The 24,249-nt window shown below is 39.2% G+C and overlaps 1 long non-coding RNA gene across 2 annotated transcripts in view; it reads left to right on the top strand.

Moving 5' to 3' along the window:
* Window positions 1-23,566, top strand: part of LOC138762662 (uncharacterized) — a 29,327-nt gene extending 5,761 nt beyond the window's left edge. Inside the window, exons 2-5 of one of the 2 annotated variants that reach the window (XR_011357032.1) lie at window positions 8,336-8,571; window positions 16,897-16,947; window positions 22,075-22,283; window positions 23,475-23,566. This is a non-coding gene — a long non-coding RNA (uncharacterized lncRNA). The remainder of the gene's footprint in view (window positions 1-8,335; window positions 8,572-16,896; window positions 16,948-22,074; window positions 22,284-23,474) is intronic. The other variant, XR_011357033.1, reaches the window with a different exon arrangement.
* The last annotated feature ends 683 nt before the right edge of the window (window positions 23,567-24,249 follow it).

The following is a 24,249-nucleotide window of genomic DNA, read 5'->3' as shown; positions in this document are numbered from 1 at the left end:
GTTAGCACAGAGCTGACTCTTCCATGCTGGCACTCTGACCTCATGCTCTGCCACTGGGCTCAAGTATTTGATGGAAAATCCTAAATAGGCAAGAAATCCCTCATCTTTACAAAAGACACCTGTTTCAAAAACCATCCAGTTATAATTTTTCATTTGGCCTTGCGGCAGAAATCGTTAACCTCTGGAAGTGAACACCATTACACCAACACTTGCCATTTATTCTTGTCAAATGAACGCTACGAGGCCTAAAATTGATGCCATTACAGCATTTACAGGAATTATGAGATGCAGAAATGAAGTGATCCTTTCCTGTTTTTTTTTAAACTATTCACTAATTTTAAAACTACCATAACAAAGTGAGTCATAGCTCTCAATATTTCATTTGGACCCATCACTAATTTCAACTTCTTCAAAATGTGGATCTGTAAAAGAATTTGGTGGATGATGCTGTGTCCAAACTGACTACACAAACTCAGAGCAGAGGTGCCTGTCCAGCTGCACTAATTTCTTCTGATATGGAATACTAACCAAACTGATTTTCCTTAACTGAGTGTCATCTGGTATACTGCAGGACACCGCTAATGATAACTAAGTTGTTGGTGGCACATTAGGGTTAGGGTTAGGGCCAACCAGCCAGGACTGTCCCCTTAACCTTTTGGGTGGCTGCTGCTTTTGAACTATTCAAGATTTTTTTTAAAAATTCTCTGATAATCATCACCATTTAAAAAATATCAAATGATTTTGAATGATTTCAAAATTGCAAATTATTCAGTAATAACAGATTTAATTTAAAACTTCTTCAGGTTCAAGATACTAAATCAAAATATTAAGAAGACAAATAAACAAACCACTTGTTTGCACTTATTTTTCAACAAGATCAGAGAACCTATTCAAATTCATCTGGCACTCTGCACAGCATGTTAATACTTCACTGCTGGGCTCAATGCTGAGCCCAGTGGCAGAGCATGAGGTCAGAGTGCCAGCATGGAAGAGTCAGCTCAATGCTAACTTAATTGAACAAAACGGATTTAAAAATAACTAACTGTAATTCTAACTAATGCTTTTGGCGGTGGAAATGCAAGTTATTTAATTCACGAGAGACATTTATCACTTAAATCCCTGAGATTAGTCCCCAATTAAAATTACATTTGGCTGGTATTGGATAATTTTTAATTTCTCTAGACCTGTATCTGTTGAACATTTCATTAAAGTATTCTTCTGTGTTGCAAGATTCAAATCACATTGATTTACAAATAGAATTTTTTTCCCCAAGTTTCATTTTGCCTCACATCACTTATTAGCTTGGTTTGACATTTCTCCAGAAATCATTCACCACTTTTTCAGAGTGCTGTTTAAAACAATTGTCTCTCTTGGGGTTTATGGAGTAATTACTGGATAAAGCAGTGTTTTTGGTACTGAATGTGATATCTAAGAAAAGCATGCAAGCCCTCTTAAAAGGGGCCAATTCAGAGTTGAAAAGTTTTGTTCCAAGTATTGTTTTGTTTTAGTCTGCATGTAATTCCAGAAAATATACAAGGTAAATGTACCAGTAAACAGATTCCATATCAGGTGACAATAATTAAGTAAAAAATATTCTGATTCCATTTATAGTTTTGGTGACAAGGCATAAGTGTGCACGATTTATATAATATACAACTGATTTTTAAAAAATCAATGCCTTACCATGTCGCATCTCTTTTCCAAAACAGTGAAGATTGAACCAAAAGCTCTCAGATTTTTTCATGATATACAGAGGCCATTCAACCTATCAACTAAATGCTGACTCGTAGAACATTCACATCATTCCCATTGCCTCACTTATCTTCCTGTAACCTAGTCTCTCTCAAATAGTCTTAAACTCCCCACTGTGATGTTTCTTTTATACAATAAAGAAACTTAGGTTCTTTTTAAAGAACTAGATTTATTAACTAAGCAAACAGCCCTAAGAACAGAACACACACACAGACCAAACTCACGTGGAGGCATCCATCTTGGATCTACCCAAGATGCAACACACTCCATCTCCAACTCCTCCTGGTGGTAACACTCTATCATTACATCCCCTTTCCTTGAGATTTTTGATCAAACATGACACATTAATACAATATTCTTTCAATTTAAAGTTCAACACAAATGTAACATGAACATTAGCAGCACAAATCTTTAATTGTGCAGTTCTTTTTCTTTTATAGATTCAATCTGTCAGATGCTTTGACAACTCGTGTGGATCTTCTTAACACAGGTGCTTGTGTCGGCTCTGCTGGTCCACTACTGTCTAGTGTGGGTGGTGTTTCCTCTCTTTCTGTGGAGGCTGAATCCCCTGCATTTATCTGTTCCTGCAGTATCTCTGGTGTTTTCAGCAGGCTCATTTGATTCCTCCTCACTATTTGACCCTCCTCTGTTCTGACTGTGTCATGTGTGCCAGTGGCCCTAAGCTTCTTGCTGCCTTGTCATAGTTTGTCTTTTGTCTCCCTTGCAGTTGTTTTTGTTTCCTATCAACATCTTGGTTCTTGTTTGGGTCTGTAAAGTAGGGAAGTGCCATGCATAGTCTACAATCCATCAGTAGCTCAGCGGGTGATGTGCCATGTTCAAGTGGCAAAGCTCTGTAACTCAATAGGGTGAGATAAAGATCTGAGCCACTGTCTAGTGCTTTCTTAAGCAACTGGTTAACTATGTGAACTTCTTTCCCTACTTTACCATTTGGTTGTGGATGCAGAGGACTTGAAGTCACATGTCAGAAATCATATTCTTCTGGAATTCTCTACGACTGTTGCATGATCCACTGTCACTGTAGACTATATGAGGAATTCTATGTCTTGCAAAGATTGATTTCATATATTGGATCACACAAGCAGCACAATCTCTGAATAGTTTGATAGATAATCAATAACCATCAAGTAATTCTTTCCATCCATGTGGAACAGATCAGTCCCAACTTTCTGGCATGGTTCTGCTGATAAGTCAGTTATTATCATGGATTCCTTTGGCTGCATTATATAATATTTCAAATGGGCCTCACAGCTTGAAACCATCCTGTCAATGTCGCTGTTTATCCCTGGCCAAATAACAGCAGTTCTGGTCTTCCTCTTGCATTTTTCAATTCCAAGGTGCCCTTCATGCATCCTTTTCAGTATTTTGTTGCAGTGATTGGGGAATGACAATTCTACTCTGTCTGAGTAGAAGCCCATTGACAACACTCAGCTCAGCTCTGATGACATTCACCTCTAGCCCATCCTTCATTCAGATTCTTGATGACCTTCTGTAGAACTGTGTCCTTTTCATCTGTGATTTGCTTGGATTTCATGTCAGATACGGGAAGAGATTCAGTGATCAGATTCACATGGAGATTCACATCTGTTTCTATCAAACTCTCATTGAATGCTTCACTCTGTGTTGTTGCCCTGGATAATGCATCAGCCAACACAAAAGGTTTCCCTGGTGTGTACACCAATTCAAAGTCATAAAGTTGTAGCATCATCATCAGTCTTTGGATTTGCAGTGATATTTCACTGAGATTTTTCTTGATTATCACTATTAATGGCTTGTAGGTACAGCATAAAACATTGTTTACACAGCCAACTCATGGTTGACATTTCCAGTCCACTTTACAGCATTAGGATTTTTTGAACTCTCTATATTTTCACTGTTGATATCAACAGTTACACACTATGTACACTGTGGTTTTTTTCTTTCACTCCTGTGCACAGCAGAACTTGGATGTTTCTTCCACTCCTGGTACCATGTGATGATTCTTTTATAACAATAAAGAAATTTGGGTTCTTTTTAAACAACTAGATTTATTAACTAAGCAAACAACCCTAAGTACAGAACACACACAGACCAAACCTCATGTGGAAGCATCCATCTTGGATCTATCCAAGATGTAACAGCATTCCCAAGATGCAACATTCCCCGGATGCTACACACTCCATCTCCAACTCCTCAGGTGGTAGCACTCTAGCACTATACCCACCACTTCTCCTCTTGCCACTTATCTATACTGGAGGCAATATATCCAACAGCACATCTTTGAGATGAAAGAGGAAGCAAAAGCATTTCAAGGAAATCAAGAGGAAGAATATGCACTTGAGACCAAGCTCAGTCCCAGGTTCCTGCGGCCGTGCACAACACTACTGCCTGCTGTAACACTATCAATCAACCACATGAGACTGAGAACTGTGATTAATACGCTTTAATCACCTTAAGACATCAACACATCTCACATGTTGCTGGCCTGGTTCCAAGGCAGGCACTGAGGGAGGGGTTTGAGCCTAAAAACCTTTAAGGGGATTTCTGAGGGGAGGAATCACAGCTCATACAGACAGTGCTAAAAGCTAGACAGTGGTTCCACCACACCTGCGACACCACTTTATTGTTTTAAAACTCAGCAGTGCAAAATTTCAGTCACAGATTACTAACCATATTTGTAAAGAGAATGATCTGTAGTTACTACAGAGAAACTATAATGTGGTAACTAAAGAGATGTCCTCTGCCACTTATCACTGAAAAGATTTACCATCAGACCCATCCAAATCCTGAAGAGCTGCTGTGAGGGGTCCAAAGAAAAATATATGGCTGGTTTCTGGTCTTTTGGATATTGCAAATTAGAGAGGAGAGAGGAAAAGAAAAGAGCATCAAGGACAGAAACGATGAACAAATGTGAAGAAACTGGACAAATGAACAAAAAAAAAGAAAGACCAATAGAGCCAGGTATCATACAAATGCACTGTAAAGGAATGGAAGTAAGGGATTAAGTGGTAGCAGTTCCAGTGTACAGCATCTCCAGGGTAAAAGACATATGCTCAGGCTCCCTGCTGGCTGTTGCTTGGGCACTGAGCTGAATTGCTTTCATATGGAGAGGGATTCACATAAATATGGCAAACTGCATTGACCACTATACTGTGACCTATGCTGGTGAATGCAACCTTAATCCCCCTTGATCATGGTATCAATCAGCATGTAAGATAAGTTTGATGTTTGATCTATTTCTTATTGACCCATGTAAAAGATAATAAACGACAAGCAGGTTAGATGCGCTGATTTCTGTTGTTTTAATTTTTCCATCAATACAATTTTTATTTTGTAATTGTAAGATTCTCTGAAGCTAGAAAACTTCAAAGGGCCAAGTGATGAATAATCTTTTGCTTTTGGCTATGGATGCATTTTAAGGAATTTTCCAGAACTGAAAGCAAGCCTGTGGGCAAGAAAGTTCCAAATGTTTACCTCTGAAATTTCCACTGGAGAATGGAAAGACAGAGAATGAGGAGCGAGCAGGCAGATTTGAACAAGTTGCTAGAAGATAGAGAAGGAGGAGAAGGGATTTCATTAGGATCACATGCAGAGTGTTTCATGGGGCGATTTTCTATTTGCACAACAACAAGGAACAAGGACAGCAACTATATTTCTTTAAAAGCATCCATATCAAGAAAAATTAAATCTTGTCCCATAACTTCAGTGACAGAATCATTGTACCCATGAATTTTATGCACATCAGACTCCTTTCAGGCATAAACCATAAACTGTGGATATCTGCATCATATTGTAGTCTGTGGTCCACAAGGGTGGAAGACATTTGCTTTATTTTTTTACTGGAGCCCAGCATGCAAAGCACTTATACATGGTTGCCTAGAGTGCACTAAATTTAATTTGAAGGCATAACATACAAACATAAAATTGTACCATGACTGGAAGGGATTCAAGTCCCTTTAATGCCCAGCTGATGCTGAAGCATACACAACTCTTCATGTAGGTCAGTGCTCAATATCTTATCAGTCGTTATAAACATAAAGTGCACTTTTTCTTCCCCTGTTTATACTGCCATTAAATGATCAGAAACAATGTTTGTGTGTATTTTGGTTAGTATGGTTCATAGTGTGAAAAAAAAAATTAAAAAATGATCAGAAACAGAAATGAATTAATTATAAATTGATATGTGATTGGTTTTAAGCAGAATCTATTACATTTGAATCGTCTATTTAAGATGAAAGCAGGAAGTTGAAATGCACAATGGATACCCAGAGAAAGAATTGTACTGCAATTTCATAATGGCAATCTATCATAACCACACCTAAAAAGCTGTGATCCTATGAATTCTAGAAGCAAGAATTCAAATCATTGTGGTCTTATAGAACAAATAACCAAACGTTCACTTCCCTCATCACAAAAAAGACAATTATTATGATTAATTTGAGTTAATATGATATTAGTTATCAATGACCTGATTTTTCACTTTCCATCAGATACTGAATCCAATAAGTGGCCATGTTATGGCCAAGGCACAGAGATACAAATTTCTGAACAGATTTCAGTGTAAAAATTGCTGGACCTGGCTTGATCATATCAAATCCACTCCACAGCAAAACCTACCCTGCATGGCAGAACGTTACTGGGAACAAAAAATGGGATTACTTCATAAAGTGAAACTTCGATTCAATACCTTTTAATTTATCATGTTTTTGATGTACCACGCATATTATCATGCCACCCAAAATGAAAAGATAAATTTTGGTTTCACTTGTGAAATGGGTAGATTAGAACTGGCTAGCAATGAAGTTGCACATTAATATTGTCCATTGACATCTAGGTTATATTGAGGCTGCACTGTATTTCTTCTTACTATACTGTACTATAGTGTATTCTGACCATCAGCCTCTTTCACTGCATCTTGGTACATGTGACAATAAACTTGAACTTGACTTAACAATGTCCAACTGGTTCCTTAAATGATATTATGCAAATAATGATGATTTTGAAACCACCTGCAGAACTATTTTCAGTATGTTGTTTCCTTCTTCTTCTGAACTATGATTCAGTACTTCATTCACTCCACTCTTCACTCTCTTCACCAAATGTTTTTTTTTTATTTTTCTCTCTCCGGTCTCATTTGGACAATTGACCCACATCCTGGCCCATAGATACTCCTCCCAATGAACACCAAACCAGATTTACTTTGGTCCCATATCAATTGCCAACTCCGCTGGTGCCCTGCTCTTGGGCATTATCCTTTCCATTTATGAATGACCATTTTTATTTTCTCTTCAAAAGTCCAATATGAACCCTCCAACATCTTTTCTACTGAATGCCTGTGAATTTTTTTTAATCCATAGAGCACTATCACAAATAAATAGACCCTTCATCCCATCAAGTCCATGCCAAACTATTTTTCCACCTAGACCCATCTACCTGCACCTAAACACAGCCTTCCATACCCCTCTTATCCATGTCCAAATTTCTCCTAAATGTTAAAATTTAATCCACATCTACCACTTGAGTGGGCATCTCATTCCACACTCTCACCATACTGAGTAAAAAAGTTCTTCCTCATGGTTCCCTTAAACCCATGTCCCAGAGTTCTTGCCTCACCCAACCTCAGTGGAAAAAACTACTTGCATTTACCCTAGCTGTACCCCTCATAATTGTGTATATATCTATCCAATATCCTCTCTTTCTCTAATGCTCCAGGCCTTCCCTATTTTGGCCATAACTCCTCTTGAACCAATCTTTTCTAACTTCAGTTACATAAAGTGGTCTTAATCAAAGTCAAAAATAGCATTCCCTAGGACTATGATTAGTGGTTCTTTCTTGTCCTTCTCAATCTCTCTGCACTGTTCACTTAAACTGAAATGCTATCTCCTTGAAAGACTTTCCCCACTATTTTCTGATTGATGGGATTGCACTCATGTGGTTCCCATTTTGCACTTTAAAAAATGATCTGAGTAACTCCAGCAAAGGATTTTTTACCTTTCCCAGATGAACACCTCCAGAATCCCCAAAGAGGGATATTTGGTTCTCTTAACTATTTGCTACACCTTTGCTACAGGCCTTTGTTCAATTTTCAGAAGTATTCTGATGATGCCCACATTGTCTCCACATAATCTTTCTCGACCCATTAATTGGTAATTTTCAGTCTATTTTCCCTAATTTGAATCTGGATAGGGCTGAGTGGAAATTGGAAATAATAGGTATCAATCTCACAACTCATCTGAGATCCCCCCATTACTGCAGAAGGGTAAGACTCCAGTTTCATTATTTTAATGTTCTCTTCGGTGACCTCCAAAAAAACCTTTTCCGGTTTTGCTGTGAACAATCTTCTGGTCCTGCTCTTAAAATCTCAGTATTTTATGAAGAACATGCTTATTCTCTGTAGTACCATTGTTTATTTATGTCAAATCAAATTTGTCAAAATTGTTTTTAACACAAGTTGATTAGACTGCAGAGTACTCATATAATTATTTCAATTTCCGGGAAAATAATTTGCAGTATATTTAATATAGTAAAATAGTTTCCTTGATGATTGAAACTATTTCATCTGTGTGATGTGATCTGAATTTCTTAGCAGCTTAGGAATGCCTGTGTGCAAAGGAGACAAGGCAAAGGATGCAAAGTGGTGGGAGAGAATAAATTTGGACCGAATTTGAAATCAGATATGACTAGGCCGCAACTTGAGCAAAGAAGTAACAACCCCACAAAGCAACTCCAATTCAACATAGCTTAGGTTCTCTCCATCTCCAGCAGTTTTAATTGCTAGGTCTTGTGAACATGTTGCTCATCAAATGCCTGCTCCAAAATATGGTAAGTGATTAATAGTGAAGAATAATGGTTGAAAATAAGGTGTGCTGTGTGGAGGGGATTAAACATTCTGGAAGAGCAGCCCATAATAAAAGAGCCTAAATATTATTTGTCGATCAAGGACTGCACCAGGAAAGAGCTTTAAAAGATGTTTCATTCTCTTCAAGTCATGCTGGAGAAAACCACATTGATTCCTTCATGTGCTAAAATTTCAATCAAAGAATTTCAGCGTGGAGATTGTAAATAGTGCAAAGCTTGTTTCTTTAAAAAGTTACTGTAGAATTCAGATACAAAATGCATTTTACAAGTTGTCTCTGTTCATTAAAATATCAAGAACTTTCATTAAAAAAAAAACAAGTTGACATCCCATGTTATCCATGAAATAAATGTTGTTATAAGTAAAATACCATCTTTTCAAAGCTTTGCAGTTGTCATGAACTTCATCAATTTCCATCCCAAGTATGGGGTTTAATCTGGTGCCTGGAAGTACAAGGACTTGCAGAATAGTTGGCTCCAACACTGTTATTCATTGCAAATAAGAAATAATGTGGACCAGTTAATGCCTGATAACATTTTAATGAATTCATGTAAAAATAAATGGCATTTTCTTGGAATGCAGTTAAGCAGAAGAAAGAAAAAAGAACTCAATATTAAAATCCATCTTTGTTCCCATTAAATTGTCATTGTGTGGAATAAAAAGAATTGGACATGCTTGTGAATGTGTCTTTACAACTTCAACTATTAAGCTTATGTAATAATTATAATCAAGAAGAAAAATATTTATAATACTGAAGTATATCACCCCTTTGAACTAAATAAGTCTTAAAGAATCCATTCAAAGTAACCCCTTTTTATAGATGCTAACAGAGCAACCCTACCTAGTGTATTTGTCATACTTGGTGTATTTAGCAGTAACCTGTTAGAAACAATTCTACAGTAAAACCCCTGGTATCTAGAATTCAAATAACCAGCAACCTCAAGCAACCGGCAAAAAAATTGAGGAAAATAAATTTTAAAATTTAAAATAAATAAGAAAAGGATGCCAAGTCTCCTCAAAAAAGCAACCTCTATTTTTTTCTAAACTTAAACATGATATAACTTGAGTGAGCCATTGCATCGAAACAGGTAAATTAAAATATTTTTATTTAAATAAAATGGCTCTTCTGGCCTATAGAGCGGTAAAGGCTATGATGTGATGTGCAGAAGTGGGAATTCAACCCGCGTCTGGAATGATAATTCCAAAAATAGCAGTCAACATATTAGGTTGCAATCTAATACTCAGTATAATTGAACAAGTCTTGAAAATATCTGTTCAATACTTCTCCAATACAGAGCAAGACAATAACATATGTGTTAGTGTGACCACTTGTGATTTACATCGATCACACATAAGATTAACATTAGGAAAGATAAGGGGCCAATTTATCTTTTGACATATGAATCTGATGTACCACTTTAAACTGATTGAATGCATGTTGAGCACATAATGAAGAGGTATTAACCATTCCAAAACTCTTTTCCCAAAGTTCCTCTGGGAGAAGTGACTGAAGTTCCAATTCCTAAGCTCCTCTAATTTTATCATTAGAGATTGATTGCAATTTTAATATATTATTGTAAATATTACCTATTAAACCCTTATAGGAAGGCTTCAAATGAAAAAGAGTATCAACCATACCTCTGTTTAGCTTGAAGAGACGTGACATCTTTTTATAAACTATTTTCGTATGAATTACTTTGCATTTTGACTTTACCTTCCAAATTTGATGAGTGCATAAGATAGCACTACTTAATTCTATAGCAGGAGTCTTTAAATTTGCTCTATGAGTCTCTTAGGAGGATTCATGTGTTTTGACGATCTCCTGATTGATTGTCCTTGACTCTGAGTTGTTGCTTGAGATGATGTCTTCTCAGATGTGCGTTCAGGTTGTTCAACAGTATCCATCTTTCCTTCTACTGTGGCTGGGCTCATTTGAAGATCTCGATCATTTTTTCGCAGAAGAGCACCTTCATCTGTCTGAATGGTGTATGAACTTGGTTGGACTTCACTAAGGACAGTTCCCTTCTGAGTCCATAAGATTGTTTACAAATTGTGTACATTACCTAAGTCTTTTAGCCTTACTTGGTCATCAGTTTTTTGTTCCTCTGTCAAAGCAATACTTTTGATTTGCTTTCTGTTGTTCTTTGAAATTCCTTACCTTTTCCCCCCTCTTTTGTTTTTAGGAGGTTCTCCTGAATGGGTAGGGTTGATTTTAGCCTATATCAGATAAAGAGTTGTGCTGGTGACATACCACACTCGAGCGGCATTGTGTGGTATTCTAGCATGCTCTAGTCTGTTACACTGTCTTTTGCCTTGTTCATCAGTCTTTTCACTGTCTGTACTGATTTTTACACTAGACCATTGGAATGTGGAAAATGAGGACTTGATGTGGTGTGTACAAAGTCCCACTCTTTTGTAAACTGTCAGAACTTAAATTGCAAAACTGGGGTCCATTGTCTGTGAAGACCTCACTTGCCATGCCATGTCTGGAGAATATGGTTTTCATACCTGTTATTACAGCATCTGCAGTGGTCGTGTTCAGTCTACATACCTCTGGATTCAGGGAGTAATAGTCTGTGACTACAAGATAGTCCTTCCCTTGACATTCAAATATGTCAGTACCTACCTTCTGGTTAGGTCTGTATGATGTTGGGTGTGGCTTTAGTGGTTCTGCAGGATTGCTTGCTTGATATTTCTGCCATAATGTACAGTTTGAGACTTCATTTGTTATATCATTGTTGATTCTTGGCCAGTGCATCACCACTCGTGCTCTTTTCGTTCACTTTTTGATTCCGAGATGTCCTCCATGGATCCTTTTTTAGCATCTCTTTTCTCAGACTCTTTGAGATAAGGATTTTGCTTCCTTTGCAGATTATGTCTTCAACCACTGATAGCTCCTCCCTACAGTTCCAGTTCTCTGAAATGTCAGGTGAGCAGTTCATGTTGAACCATTCATCCAAGATGTTTTTCCTTAGTTGTCTAGTGTTTCATCTTTGTTTGTCTCTGACTTTATGAGCTTCATGTTTGCATTTGATATGGGCAGGGCACTTGCGATCATGTCCACAAAGGCATTCATGTCTTCATCCATTTTGGTATCTGCGACTCTCTCATGTCAACAGCTCTAGACAACATGTCTGCTGTGTACATTAGCTTACCTGGAGTGTATGCCATATTCAGTGTATAGCGTTGCAGCCTGATGATCATTCTTTGTATTCTAAGTGGACATTCATTTAATGGCTCTTGGAACAATGCAATCAAGGGCTTATGGTCAGTCTCTACACTATTTGCCTGTCCTAACACAAACTGATGAAATCTTTCACAGGTGTATGTGATGCTGGCCAGCTCCTTTTCAATTTGAGCAAATCACATCTCTACATCTGTCATTGAGCATGATGGGTTGTCAGTCATCATATTTTGGCAGAAGAACTGCACTGAGCCCATTATGTGATGCGTCTGATGATATATTCATGGATCTCGCTGGGTTGTGAAACCTCAGAACTGGTTCCTCTGTGAGTAGTTTCTTTAGTTCCCTCCATTACTTTTCATGGTCATGATTCCACTTCCATTCAATGTTCTTTTCTGTTCGTCTCCTCAAAGGAGCCATCTTTTCTGAGAGGTTGTATATGCATTTACCTATTGTGATAGTACAGATTCTATCACCAATGTGTATATGTACTTATGTACAGATGGTAGTGTAGGATGACTGTGATTGGCTGAGAGTGTAGCCACACCTACTGGCAGGTCTTAAAGGATTGCTCCTAGCCAGACCATGTCATTCTGGACTGGTCGACCTACTTGTGATATGCTCCAGTCTTTTAGTTAATAAAAGCCTTGGTTTGGATCAACAAGTCTTTGGTTCTTTCGACACGCACTACACCTATATAGTTGATCTTTCCATTAAACCTCTGTATGTCCTTTTTGTATTGTGGCCTTGGCAGGTTCCCAAAGGTGGACACCTTTCTGGGATCTGGTCTGATGCCCTCACTGCCAATATTATCTCCTCCAAATGTTAGTTCTATCACCCCAAGCTGGCATTTCTCTCTATTCAGCTTCAGGTTTGCTTTCCTTGTTGCTTCCAGCACTTTCCTTAGTCTTTCATCATGCTCAATTCTCGTAGTTCCCCATACTATGCAGTCATCCATTGAAGTAACAACTCCGTCCAGGTGCTCATAGGCCATATGGATAGATTTGTGATACACTTCAGGAGCTGAGGCAATTCCGAATGGTGACCTTAGGAATCTGTATCTGCCAAATGGAGTATTGTGTACAGTCTTGAAAATGCTTCATCCATTTTCAACTGCCAAAATCCTGATGATGAATCTAACTTGCTGAAAAACTTCGCATTTGCAAACTGCGACATGATTTTTTTCATGTGTCAGAAGCTTAAAGTGTCCTCTTCTTATAGCTCTGTTTAGATTTCCTGGATCCAGGCAAATTCTATGCTTTCCATTCTTTTTGTCCACAATAATGAGTGAACCCACCCATTCCATTGGCTCATCTATCTTCTAAATCACGTTCAGGCTTTCCATCCCGTCTAACTCTGCTTTTAGTTGCTTTTGATGCACAAATAGAACTTTTCTGCATGGATGTATTATTGGTGGCACGCGTTTATCCACTCTGTGTGTTCTCCTGGAAGGAAGCCTTGACCCTGAAATAGGTCATTCTACTCTTTCATGAGTTCATCATAGACTGTCTCTCCTTCACTTTCAACCATGAGGACTCTTTTTACCAGGTTCAATTTCTCACAGGCTGTTAAACCTAGTAAGGCCTTTATATCCTTTGGTACCACGATGAATGCTAGCATGTGCTCTTTGTCCTTGTGTTTCACTTTGACCATGCATTCTCCTTGCACTGGTATGTTGGTACCTAAATATATCCTGTCACCTTCACTTTTGTTCCCTACATCTTTGAATTTGGTCTAATCTTCTTAAAATCGTCTCTGATATTACATTAATTTGTGCTCCAGTATCCAATTTAACTGAAATGTATATGTCATTCACTTTTAATCTCAACATCCAGTCCCTGTATTCTTTCTTGTTTTCAGTCACAACATTTACATAAAATTCCTCTATCTCCCTTTCATCTACCGCATGAACCTTGCTTTGTTGCACTTGGTTCCTATAGCAATGGGCATAATGGTTGCTTTTGTTGCACATATAGCATTTTTTTACCATATGCTGGATGTTTTTTTGGTAGGTGTTGTGCATCACATTGATAACATGGCTTTCGATTGTCCCTTTCATTTTTGTTCGCTGGCCACGCCTCTCTTTCCACTTTTTCGTGCTTTTTGTAAACCAGTTTATGTCCGTTTTTGCTCACTGCATCCACGTTACAGCTAGTTTCACTGAACAGCTCTTTTACCTGTGTTTTTACGTTTTCTGCGGCCCTACAGCATGCTATGGCTTTTTCCAGGTCCAAATTTTTCTCTCTTAGCAGTCTTTCCCTTAGACTATTATCTGGAATACCACACACAAGTCTGTCTTTTTTCAGCGAGTCAGTCAGTCCACCAAATTCACACGTTTTGGTTCTGTTTCTCAATTCAGTTACATACTGATCAATACTTTTTCTGTACACGTGAAAAATCTGTGCCTCTCAAATGTCATGTTACATTTAGGTATGCAGTTATGTCTCAACCTGTTCCATTATTTTTTTTCCAATTTCATTTTGTCTCCTTCAGCAGCAAATGTGAAGTTATTATACATGTCCAGGGCTTCATCACCCACGACATTAAAAAACAAACGACACTTCCACTTTATCACTTTTCTTGCCAGCTCCAAATGCCACTAAATACAATCCAATATGCTGTTTAAATCTGTTCCAATTTTCAGCCACATTACCTGTCACCTGAAGTTTTGCTGGTGGATGAAATTCTTTAATTTTTCACTTTGCTATCTTCTCTCCTCTGATCAATTGCTGACTTTAGATTTTACCTTTTAAAGTATTTCCTTTTAATTTCTCTCATCACACTTCTGACACCATGTTTCATCTTGTATTTGCATGTGTGAGTTCTTAGGCAACACATGGATGAAGGAAAAGTTTCTTTATTTAAAGTTGTTATAAACAGTACCATGAGGGAGGCCATGAGGCTGCAGCCTCTATTACAGATACAGCATACTCTGTGTCATCCCCCTGCTGGCAGCCAAGTCTAATCAAACAGTAACTATAATCATGGCCTTGCAGCGCCTTCACCTTGGATGCTGCCATCTTGCAACAGAACGCACAAGCTCTCCACCGCAACTACACACAGTGACCTGACACTAGCCTCCATCACGCTGGACCAAGGTAGTTCTCACCATCTCGCCAGATCAATAATAGACATCCAGGTAAACAGCTACATGACGAGCTGCTTGTTTGATAGTGGGAGCACGGAGAGCCTCATCCACCTGCAGTGCCATTCCCTTGCAGTTAGGCCACTGAGTCATAAATTCTCCATGCCAGACTCATCGCCACACATCCATCAAACTGACTCTGAGAACTGCATACAGGTGCCCCAGACTGTCCAGTTTGGTAGCACTGACTCAGCTGCAGCCAGCATTACGATGGTCGCAGTGGCAGGTAAGACCTCCCGAAAGACTTAATTCATGATAACATCTGATGCACTTCACCTTGCCAGACTCTTTTTTAAAAATAAGGGATGAATGTGGTAAACAACTGATTGTATATTTAACTGTGTGGTAAAACCCTTTGGCTAATTGTACCTGTGGCCCCTCCCAAAGACTCCTGATAAAGGTGACTGTTCCACAACCCCCTTCCCAGTTCAGGACAGTTGACCAGCATGGACCTGCCTCCATTCTATTGTGAATAAAAGCCTATCAGTTTTACTCAATTTCCAGTCTATTGATGGTGCATCCATATCATCCATCCATGGGACAGTGAGGAAAATGTCACATTGACACAAATGTTTTTGAAAGCTTACACAACAGAAATGAGTTTGAGTTACAACAAAGTGAAGGGATGTGTTTAATTTCTAACCCTGTTGTACTAAAGATAAACAAGTTTCATGCTGACAGCGGGAAACATGCATGTGTCCAACACACAAAAACTAAATTCTTTATTGCAATTGTAGAATCAGATTTATCATTCTGTCAATTGTGTAAAACCTTTGCTTGTTCTATGAGTTTCCATTTACTTTTGTGTTCTGGGTCACATTTGCTATTCACTTGCTGTCAGAGGTCCTTCTCCAGAATAGTACTGGAATCAATCCTGCTGGCACTGCATAGGATGTACTTGGCAGGACATAACTTCCTTCACTGTGTGCAGATGACATTTTCACAGCAGTAACTAAACTACACGAATAACCCATTAGAGGACTGTTTTATTTTGTTTTAACCAAGAGCTCTTATAGAACAGGAATTTAATGGGTCATTGGCAATACACTGAAACAATGCTATAAATGAAAGAGTTTCAACTCTTGCCACCTCCCTGTTAGATATTATCATTACTCATTCCATTATTTTTCTTAACATAAAAGGTTGAGTATTAACCAATTCTATTTATAAATTTCTGTACCTTTAGTAAATCACTGAAACACACAAGCAAAATTAACTTGATAATCCATTCACATTACCACAGCCTATTTTACTGTGCTTTATCGCAGATTTCTAGTTAGATCATTATTTAGGTTCTGCAGCTGAAATTGTATCTACATCTTATTTTGCAAATGAAAACCTTATTTTAACAAATTGATTAATCTTGTTGACAATTTATTATTCAATCTATCGAACCTGATGACAAAGATAATACGTGTATAAGATAATGGGAGTAAAATATAATTTGAAATTTGAACAGTTTGCTGCTGGGCTACAGTGAAATATATGTTGAGGGTCAAGCTGATCTCAATGCCGTCATGCATGTTGGAGTGTCAATGTGACTTTGCAACATTTATTCTTTCATCACCTTTACTTGAAACATGTGGGTTTAAATGGTTAATCTGTTTAAGTGCAAAATACATCAGCCAATGTGCTGAGTTGCACCATTGCAGGATATGCCTTGAACTTCAGCAGAACTGGCAGACAGATGCATCTCTTGCCAAAGAGAGGCAAGCCAGCAAATGTAAAAGCTGTGGACTCCCAAATTATATTACCCACAGGAGAAATGTACAACTCTTGTAAAGTCTCTTTGAAAGAGGGGTAAACTATTTGCATTACTTGTCAAACCCAGCTTGTGGTTGCTATCCCAGGTTTGAATGAAGCAAACTATACCCTCTCTTTTGCTTTTGCATTAGCTTTGACGTCCCTTGTCAGTCACAGATGTGATATTTTACCATTTGAATTTATTTTATTTTTATTTAGATCTGCAATACAGCAACAGGATATATCAGCAAGCAGAATATTTCTTTTTTGGTATGTATGTATTTATCCTGCACCTTCCTCATTTCTTCAGAAACTCCATCCATTGATGCTCTGCCATCTTCCAATCAATTTGGCTAGTTTCTCTCTCATGCCACTCTAATTCCCTAGACTCACATGAGATACCAACACATTTGACTTGAAATATATTAACTTTTATTAAAGCAAGTCGAAAATTATTTTTCATCCGTACAACTAAAAATGATTTGCAAAATATCTTTCAGCATTTTCAGACAAGGAACTACTTTTGTTCCAGCTGTCTATCATGTTGTCCTTTCCATTTATTCCTGTATGATGCAGGAAAAGGAAAGAATAGAGACATGAGGGGTAAGAACAAAACACAAACGTCTGCAGACATTGTGATTGAAGTAAAAACACAATGCTAGAGTAACTCAGCAAGTCAAACAGTCTCCTTTATATAGCAAAGGCAAAGATACATAGCCAACATTTTTGGCTTGAACCCTTCATCAAGGTATGAAAGATATCTTTATCTTTGCTATATAAAATATGATGTTTGACCTGCTGAGTTTCTCCAGCATTGTGCTTTTAAATATGGGATATGAATATGTCCCAACTGCATGAAAACCAACAAGGTCGGGTCAGATACAGCAATGAGCTCTCTGAACCCTTCTCCATTAACAATGGCGTGAAGCAAGGCTGTGTTCTCGCACCAACCCTCTTTTCAATCTTCTTCAGCATGATGCTGAACCAAGCCATGAAAGACCCCAACAATGAAGACGCTGTTTACATCCGGTACCGCACGGATGGCAGTCTCTTCAATCTGAGGCGCCTGCAAGCTCACACCAAGACACAAGAGAAACTTGTCCGTGAACTACTCTTTGCAGATGATGCCGCTTTAGTTGCCCATTCAGAGCCAGCTCTTCAGCGCTTGACGTCCTGCTTTGCGGAAACTGCCAAAATGTTTGGCCTGGAAGTCAGCCTGAAGAAAACTGAGGTCCTCCATCAGCCAGCTCCCCACCATGACTACCAGCCCCCCCACATCTCCATCGGGCACACAAAACTCAAAACGGTCAACCAGTTTACCTATCTCGGCTGCACCATTTCATCAGATGCAAGGATCGACAATGAGATAGACAACAGACTCGCCAAGGCAAATAGCGCCTTTGGAAGACTACACAAAAGAGTCTGGAAAAACAACCAACTGGAAAACCTCACAAAGATAAGCGTATACAGAGCCGTTGTCATACCCACACTCCTGTTCGGCTCCGAATCATGGGTCCTCTACCGGCACCACCTACGGCTCCTAGAACGCTTCCACCAGCGTTGTCTCCGCTCCATCCTCAACATCCATTGGAGCGCTCACACCCCTAACGTCGAGGTACTCGAGATGGCAGAGGTCGACAGCATCGAGTCCACGCTGCTGAAGATCCAGCTGCGCTGGATGGGTCACGTCTCCAGAATGGAGGACCATCGCCTTCCCAAGATCGTATTATATGGCGAGCTCTCCACTGGCCACCGTGACAGAGGTGCACCAAAGAAAAGGTACAAGGACTGCCTAAAGAAATCTCTTGGTGCCTGCCACATTGACCACCGCCAGTGGGCTGATAACGCCTCAAACCGTGCATCTTGGCGCCTCACAGTTTGGCGGGCAGCAGCCTCCTTTGAAGAAGACCGCAGAGCCCACCTCACTGACAAAAGGCAAAGGAGGAAAAACCCAACACCCAACCCCAACCAACCAATTTTCCCTTGCAACCGCTGCAATCGTGTCTGCCTGTCCCGCATCGGACTGGTCAGCCACAAACGAGCCTGCAGCTGACGTGGACTTTTTAACCCCCTCCATAAATCTTCGTCCGCGAAGCCAAGCCAAAGAAAAAAATGAATATGTCAGTGGAAAAGACAAAAGATTCCCTTATCTGTCTATCACACTATCTCCAAGCAAGTTCTGTATATGAAACTACATTAACAATGTTCAGCATTTTTGAGGAAAAGGAGTGAATATGGAAGGCGTGCTCAGACTCAGGAACAGCACATGCTAACTGGCAATTATAGTACCAGGACCCATTCAAGAAGACTCGAAATGGATCAGGTACTCTATTTTCTGCTCAGCTGAGATGGAGAGCCTGATGGTGAAATGCAGACCCTTCTACCTACCCAGAGAATTCATGGCCATGCTGATTGCCTCAGTTTACATTCCGTATTCGGGTCATGACAGTTAAACAATGAAGGAGTTTCATATTGCTATCTGTGAAGCCCAGATGACTCACCCAGATAGTTGGATGATTGGATGACAACTTCAACCACACCAACTATCATAGTTTCAACACTACAACACCCTGGATCGGGGGAACACCAATGTTCCTGGTTGCCCCTTGCTCCCACCTTGGATATTTGGACCACATATCCATCCTGTTAACCCTGGCACACAAACTGTTGGAAAAACAAAGTCAGTTCACAGGGATATCAGAATGTGGCCAATAATCAGGAGGGAGAGAGGGGAATGGCCCTCAACAGTGCTTTAGGCCTACTTTAAGACCACGAATTGGAGCTATTTCAGGAAGACGGCCATCTACAATGGCTATGTAAATATCGACAAGTGCACAATCTCAGTGACTGGGTACATTAGCAAGCGCATCAAGGAAGTCATGGAGATCAGATGCTACACAACAAGACTAACCAGAAACCATGGTTGGATGAAGAGGTTTATGCACTTCTCAAAGCTCGAGAAGCTGTCTTCAGGACAGGAGGCAAGTTGGCACTAAGATCAGCCAGGGCTGAACTCTCCTGTGCAATCTGGAAGGCAAAGCATGGGTAGGTACAGAGGATCCATAGGCAATAGTGCAACACTGGCAACACAAGGTGCATGTGGCAAGTTATGAAAACAATAACAGATCATAAGAGAATTAAAATGTCTAAATTTAGACAATTTAGACCTATAGCATGGTAACAGATTATTTCAGCCAATGAGTCTGCGCCATCCAATTTATACCCAATTAACCTACACTCCTGGTATGTTTTGAATGGTGGGAGGAAACCAGAGCCCCTGGGGAAAACCCACGCAGACACAGGGAGAACATACAAACTCCTTACAGACAACATGGGATTTGAACCCCAGTCCTGATTGCTGGTGCTATAAAGGCATTGCACTAACCGCTATGCCAAAAGTGCCACTCTCAAATCTTACGAGTCAACAACAATGATGCCTCCCTTCCAGACAGACTGAAAATCTTCTACACATGGATCAAAGAGAAGAACAGGCTGATGCCAAATAAAGCTCCTTCTTCACTGAAGAACAGGCTCCTTGCATAGCCATGGTTGAGCTGAGGAGAATCCTATCCAGGATGAACTCACACAAAAAAATGGGACAAGGCAACATATCTGGCCGGATACTGGAGGACTGCACTGACGGAGGTCCTTAAAGAAATCTCCAACGTGTCATTGAGGCAGTCCATCATCCTGAAAGTTTAAAGGCAACCAGCATCATCCTGGTACCAAAGAGGGGGACATTAACAGGCCTCAACAACTACCTCCCAGTGAAATTGACCTCCACCATGAAATGGTTTGAGTGTCTGATGATGAAACATGTCAAAGAGCATCTCCTAGAGACACTGGACCCATTTCAATTCACCTAAAGATGGAACCATTCCATTGATGATGCAATAGCCATGTCCTTCCATTCCATCCAAATCCACCCTCATATGTCCATTGACTACAGCTCTGCTTTTAATACAATCATACCCCAGAGGCTGGTGGAGAACTTGTCATCGCTGGGACTTATCACCACTCTGTGTAACTGGATTCTAGACTTCCAAACAGAAACATCAAAATCTGTCCACGTTGGCAGCGAAAGGTCGAGCACCATCATGCCTCAGGGTGGTGTCCTCAGTCCACTCCTGTTCACACTACTGACCAAAAAAATGACAGCAACTCCAACAGTCATCAAATTTGCAGGTGCCATGAGAGCAGTTAGCCTCATCAGCAAAAATATAGAGAAGGCATGGATAATCTTGTGTAATGGTGTGAGAATAACAACCTCAGCTTCAACTTAGACAAGATAAGGAGATGATTGTGGACTTCAAAAGAACCAGGGATGACCACCCTCCACTACACATTAATAATTCAGTTTTAGAGAGAGTGGAAAGCACCAAGTTCCTCAGAGTCACCAAAAAATTACCTATTTTGGTCACAGAATATCTCCTCACTTATTTGGGAGGCGCATCAGCGACTGAACTTCCTGAGAAGGCAGAGGTGGGCAAGGCTATAGGCCACCATTCTATCTACTTTCAACGTGGACTCTTTTGAGAGAGTCCTATCCAGCTGCATCACAGTGTGGTATGGTTGCTGTCCATTGGATCAGGTCAATCCTCAGGATCATCAAAGTAGCAGAGAGCATCACTGGGGACTCTCCCCCCCCCCCCCCCGACACCCCCCTCCATATTGATGTGATTTACCAGGTAATTATTTAAAGAAGGCTTGTAAGAAAGGACCCCCTACCACCCTGCATGCAACATCTTCCAGCTACTTTCATCAGGTAAAACATACAGGAGCCAGAACCAGCAGGTTGAGGACATCTTCTTCCGATGGGGAATGAAACTGCTGAAACCATGACCTGACTATTATTATTTATTTTGATATATGTACATACATACTATTTATATGTATTGTTTGCCTTTTTGTGTGTTATTCTTATACATGTGCTTTGCCCTGTTCTGCACCATGGACCAGAGAATGCTATTTCATCGGGTTGTACTGGTACAATTAGAAGACAAATAAACTTGAACTTGAACAAATACACAGGGAAGTGTAATTCAGTGCACTGATATGTTTTCCTTCACTGTATAGCCCCTACCGGCTACTGTACATATGAGGCTGGCCTCATCCCCTAAGTCTCCTCCCCTTTTGCCCTGGTCATGAAGGTTGAGCTACCTCCCCCTTTCCAGCAGTCCCGTACCTGGATCCGGCAGCCAAAGTCTTGTGTGTATTAAAGCCTACTGTTCCTTCAGTCCATGTCTATTATTCTTATTTCTTAAAATCTATAAAGAAAACAAATAATTTTTGTGCATTCTTGCTTTTTTTTTGGTTGTACTTTGATTTCCTTTGTCACTTTATGGAGCATCCAACATGGCCAGCATTTACTGTCTATTTCTAATTGCCTTAAATAAGGTGGTGGTGCGCTGTCTTCTTGAGCCATTACAATCCTGTCCTGTGATGATGAGTGGAGGGTTCCAAGATTTAGACCCAATAACAAAGAAACAACAATGCATTTTCATATTAGAAAAGTGCATTACTTCGTGGGCAGCCTAGGGGTAGTGATTCCCAAGCATTTGAAGATGAGAATCACAAATTTGGAAGAAGCTGATCAAACAGCCTTGGTGAGTATTGGACTGCATTTTGTCATTATCACATGCTGCAGCCACTGTACACATGGTGAAAGAGCTGCCAATCAACTGGGCTGCCCTCTCCCGGATTGCATCAAACAAACTATTTTTGAAGCAATGCTCACGCAACAGAACAGTTAATGACCTAAGCCATTAACTCTGTTTCTCCCTCAATCAATGTTGCCTGACCTGCTGAGTTCTCACTTTTATTTCAAAATTTCAGTATCTGATGAGTTGCTTTTTAAATGCTCAGTTTCAAACTATTGGTTAAATGTTGAGTAGAATAAATGAATGCTAGATTTCTTAATTGATTCGAATGAGGGTTGAAAAATCTCATGAATAATATTCTCAACCATCTTTAATTTTAAATCACATTGTAATAGGGTCCATTACAAGAGTAAGTTCACCTCACATAAAGGAGTTACTGCATATGCAAAAAAAAATCTGACAAGCGTCTCTTTACTTTGTGAGATCAACATATTTTAAGGCTCCCAGTGATCACTCACTGCTTATATCAATTAATTTAGACTGGGCATTTCATTTCAATAAAGAAAAAGCACCACTTTGAATGATTATAGCCATTTATTTACTTTGGTTGTATAGTCATGTGCCCTGATCTGATACTTTTGTCCTCGATCTATTGTGAGTTAGGATACAAATTCATTTTCTCACATGAATTTTAAGAGGATCAAAGGAAAGAATATATTTGGAAATGTGGAAACTATATATCTTTGTGTGACTTCATTATACAAGTCTCTTTTATGCGGTGACATGAAAATGTCATTTATGACTTGCATATGTGTCAGCTTAGTTCTGAAAAGTGAATAGATAGGACAGAAAGATTTTGATGGGTATTGAAAAGTGACTAGAGATTCTCCCAGTTCTGCTCTCTGCAGCTCCACTGTAATCTCTGAGGCAATAATTATGACTGATCATTCACAAAAGTGAAATATGTTCTCCAGGTATTATTAAAATGGCTTTCAGCTGTATTAATCTTGCCATAGAAAGCGTATCTTAAATATTGCTAAAATGGTATGTATGAGGTGAAATAAACAATATTTTTATTTTGCTCACAATTGTCAAAATGCAACTTACTCCTTTGTATGTACAAAATTACTGAGTAATTTAAATGAGAACTAATATATTTTTCATTAATTTCACATTTATATTTCATTATTTTTTTAGATTCAGACTAAGAATTGGAAAAATCCAAAGTCAACATTACTGAAGGAAGAACTAAAGAAACTGCCATTACGCCTGTTTGAAGTGTGCATTATCAGAATAAAAAACTTTGTCAATAATTTGCCAACTATTGTTCTGTAGCTTATCTGATTTTGTTTTGACAGTGTGTGTATGTGTGAAATGTGTCTTAATAGACTAGCAGGAGAGAAAACATTCTGGCAGAGCTGTTGGTGGTCAGGGGGAAAGAACTAGTGAGAGGTGATAGGGGAGGAGGACAAAGGGCACACTGAAGATCCGCAACAGTAGGAGGCAAAGTAAAACACCACTGACCAAATGCAACAAGCTAGTCAAAGATAAGAAGCAAGAAACAAAAAAACATTTTGCAAGAATAAATCATGTCTTTCAAAAACAGGCAACAAATTTTTTTTTGTAAATTGATTGTCAATTCATAGTTACAGATTTAAGTGTTTTTTTTTCCTTGAACTACAAAGAGCAGAGTTTTTTTAATGAGAATAAACATGAACAAGGTGTATGATTCCTTTACTATCCAAATGACCTTGTTTTAGTAAATTTGGTGATTGATTTATGGTATGCAAAGTATTTGGTATGACCCATCTTTGGTCAAAAGATCTAAGTCGCTTATAAATTTCCTTATATGTATTTCCATTTATTGTATTTGAAAGCCAAACAGCTTTACAATGCAAAACAAAAATCGATCTTAAACCAAAATGATTATGCAAACAAACTGAGCTGGAAAGCGTTGGAAATGGTTTTGCTT

Source organism: Narcine bancroftii, chromosome 5, assembly GCF_036971445.1.
Source record: "Narcine bancroftii isolate sNarBan1 chromosome 5, sNarBan1.hap1, whole genome shotgun sequence".
NCBI classification, from domain to species: Eukaryota; Metazoa; Chordata; class Chondrichthyes; order Torpediniformes; family Narcinidae; genus Narcine; species Narcine bancroftii.
Note: the sequence above shows the minus strand (reverse complement) of the source record. Positions and strands in the feature narration are given on the sequence as shown.